At 40.8% G+C, this 3,798-nt stretch overlaps 1 non-coding gene across 1 annotated transcript; it reads right to left on the bottom strand.

Annotated features, from left to right (window-relative positions):
• Positions 1-676: 676 nt before the first annotated feature.
• LOC119618374 (U6 spliceosomal RNA) lies at positions 677-783 on the bottom strand. The gene has a single exon (XR_005234689.2). It is a non-coding gene; the product is annotated as a U6 spliceosomal RNA (small nuclear RNA).
• Between the last annotated feature and the right edge of the window lie 3,015 nt (positions 784-3,798).

Genomic DNA, 3,798 nt, shown 5'->3' with positions numbered 1-3,798 from the left:
AATATAACTATCCCACATAAAACTGAATATGCATTACCCATTCCCCAGAAAAGGAGATAAAGTTCTTGATGTTTACTCTTCTCCTTGACATCCTGTAACTTAAAAAATACTATGATGTAAGTTGAACAATACTTAAATATTATGTTAATAAATCAATACATTATATGTTACATAATAAAGGAATAAGAGAGGGAGAAAAAGATGTTTACTATACACACACGAACATTTCATAACAAAGTAAGGGGGAATACTCCTAACAGTCCTCATTTATGTAACTGGTTACATGGTTGTAGTTGATATTTATAACTACCTTCTTTCACTAACTATCCTCTGTTTTGTTTGTTTGCCTTTCTTTAGCTGGTTCTTTACCTGGTCAAGTGACCCAAGCTTTCATTCCTAAAGGATCTGGGGCATTAGGAGTTTTGCCTGGATTGGGTTGTTGTAATTTTACACTGACTTTAATTATTGGACATGTAGTACAGAGGGGCATCCTGCAGGTTCTACTGCATTTCAGACATACTCAACCTTACTTCCATTGTGCAATAGCAGTTCAGTTTCCCCTTGCTAGTTCTGATCAGTCACCGCAGACAGCACAGCAACTCTCTTCTTTGCCTGTTGATTCAGAGGCATGAGGAATTCAAAGTGGCTGGGCAGCAGTTTTTATTAATTAATTTATTTTTCAATGGAACACTTCATGAATTTGCATGTCATCCTTGCACAGGGGCCATGCTAATCTTCTCCGTATCATCCCAATTTCAGTATATGTGCTGCTGAAGTGAGCACAGTTCATTGTTGTATCTCCTACTGGAAGCATTTCTCCCTCAGGAACTAGGACTTTTAGGCCAGTAGAGCATAAGGTCATGGGGACAGGAAGCAAAACATTTTATTAGTAGGTCACGAGGAGTAATAGTGAATAAATTCATTCCCGCTTCTGCCCCTTATTCCTGGACCCATGAGTCTTTGCTATGGAAGAAACAGCTCTATCTATATATTAGATGTTGATTCAGAGAATGTGCAGCCTTCTGGAGAATCTTGCCTCAGCACTGCAAAATATTACCACCTAGCTGGTGCTGTAACTAAGTTCTCCAAAGGCCATTCCACTGTTCTATCAAACAAATTACTTCAGGATGGTGGGCAACATGATAAGGCCTATACATTCCATGAGCATGGACCCATTACTATACTTCTTTTGCTGTGAAGTGAGTTCCTTAATCAGAAGCAATGCTGTGTGGAATCTGTGGAATCCTGTGCCCGTGGAAAAGGAATTCTGTAAGTCCAGGATCACAGTTTTGGCAGAAGCATTGCATGCAAATCCATACTTAAGACGGTCTTGCTTACAGAGAAGAGGCATCAAAGAACTCTTCAAGGATGCCAGGGCCCCCCTCACACATTTATTTCTCTCAATACTGGTAAAAGTTTGTTTTATGAATCCTTCCAGTGTGGGTGGATAGGTCTTACGTGACAATCTCCCTAAGCGTTTGAATTTCTTCCTCTACATTATACCAAGGCAAGTCTGACATTTTCAGTTCACTTACTGTGAGCCACCTTTTAGAACATGTTTCAGACAACCAACTGAACAAATTCATAGTGCCCTTTCCAACTTTCTGAGCTGTAACACGAAATGCAGGCTACGCTCAGTGAGCCCATATCAATAAATTCAGCCTGATCTAACTTTATCTTCCTTCATTTCACACTGTTAGTGTTCATTCCCACACATGTTTCCTGGACTTCTGTCTGTACAAATTAGAAAACTCAAGCAGTTCCATTGAAGTGTAGTGAGCCCTCTCATGAATCACACACTTTTTACCTCACCTTTAGGGGCCTGCTGGGACTTGAGTCTACCTATAGGTCTAGAAACAAAGAGAGGTGGGTCTTAGGACAGTCAGCATTGTCTTGCATGGCAACTGTCTCGTGGGAGGCCATTAAACTTTCCTCAGGCAATGCACGGTTAATCTCAGACTGGATTAAAAAGGCTGATGCCACTGGTAGTAGGGAGGCCACTGACACTGGGGCATGGGGAGGCTGTTTCCACTGGGGATGGGGAGGCCATACCTGCTGGGAATGGAGAGGCCTCTTCCATTGGTAAAGAGACATCAGAATTTAGGGACACAATATCCTCAGCTTTGTCAAAGTCTTCCCACACATCCTCATCCTAAATCTTATTCTTTCCCAATCAATGCACACACTTTAACAGTAGATATTCAACAAGGCTGGGAATTTGTAGTCAATTAAATTGTAATTTAGTCTCGGGATGGTATCCTGCATTCAATTTTCAACCTAGCCATTTGGCTATAGGAGATAAGGGTCTCCTTTAGGACACAGATAGAAACTCAGGTCATTTATGTGGTGCTTGAGCTGTGAATTTGAATCCCTGAGCTCATTCTTTTCCTTCACCACTTTGTCCAGCAACAGTGGAACAACTAGTCAATCTTATTGTATTGATTCGTTTTCCAAAAAAGCTTGGAAGTACTGTATACACAGCTACCCAGCTTGTAGCTTCTTGGAAGTGGTTGATTAGGAGTGTTTTGTGCAGGTATTTTGTATATCTCTGCTACCAGTTCATGCCATGGACTATCAGTGTTCCTATGTATATATTTATTTTAAGGAATTGGCTCACGTAATTACAAAGGCTGAGAAGTCTCATGATTTGGATCTGCATTCTACAAGGTGGAGACCCAGGAGAGTTAGTGGTATAGTTCCAGTGTGAGGTTAAAGACCCGGAGAACCAATGGTAGAGGTTTCAGCTGAAATGCAGGAGAAGAAAACAGTCTGACAGACAGTGAATTCTCCCTTACTTCACCTTTTGTGGTATTCAGGCCTCCAAAGGATTGATGGAGGCCCACTCATATTGTGGAGGGCAATCTGCTTCACTTAGTCTACTGATTCAAATGTTAATCTCACCTATAAATGTCCTTACTGACACACCCAGAACAACTTCCAACCAGATACCTTGCACCATGTGTTCCAGTCAAGTGAACATATAAAATTAACCATCACTTTAGTGAGTTTTATTGAAACAAAGCCACACTTGTTCATTTCCATATTGTCATCTTTGGCTGTTTTCAAGCTTTAACAGCAGAGCTGAGGAGTTGAAACAAAGACCATTCGGCCTGCAAAACCCAAAATATTTACTATCTGACCCTTTACAATAAAAAACTGTGCTCACCAATGTTCTAAGAGAGTGCTTTTAACATTTTAATATATGTACAAATCAACTGGGGATCTTGTTAAATTGTTGATTCAGATTCAGTAGGTCATAGCCAAAATTCTCCATTACTATCATGCTTCTGGGTGAGGCCAGTGCTGCTAGACTGAAAACTGTACATTCTATTTCTCAGTTTTTGCTCTTTTCATAGTCCCTAACTATAATGCCTTAAACTCCTGCCTATGCAGATTCTCTTTAGGTTCATCAGACTTAAATCCTGTTACTTCTATTTGTTCTCCGAACTATTTCATCTTATTGTGAACTCTTCTTCCTCATTGTACTTACTTTGTTTCAAATTTTTAGGCTTTGAATGTATTCTGTGTTCCCTAGCTGTTGCACTTTTTTTTTTTTTTTTTTTTTTTGAGACCAAATCTCACTCTTGTCCCCCAGGCTGAAGTGTGATGGTACAATCTTGGCTCACTGCAACCTCTGCCTCCAGGGTTCAGCGATTCTCCTGCCTCAGTCTCCCAAGTAGCTAGGATTGCAGGCTCCTGCCATCACAACTGGCTGATTTTTGTATTTTTATTAGAGACAGGGTTTCACCATGTTGGCCAGGCTGGTCTCGAACTCCTGACCTCAGGTGATCCACCTGC

Source organism: Chlorocebus sabaeus, chromosome 4 (genome assembly GCF_047675955.1).
Source record: "Chlorocebus sabaeus isolate Y175 chromosome 4, mChlSab1.0.hap1, whole genome shotgun sequence".
NCBI lineage: Eukaryota > Metazoa > Chordata > Mammalia > Primates > Cercopithecidae > Chlorocebus > Chlorocebus sabaeus.
This window is presented reverse-complemented; position numbering and strand designations above follow the sequence as displayed.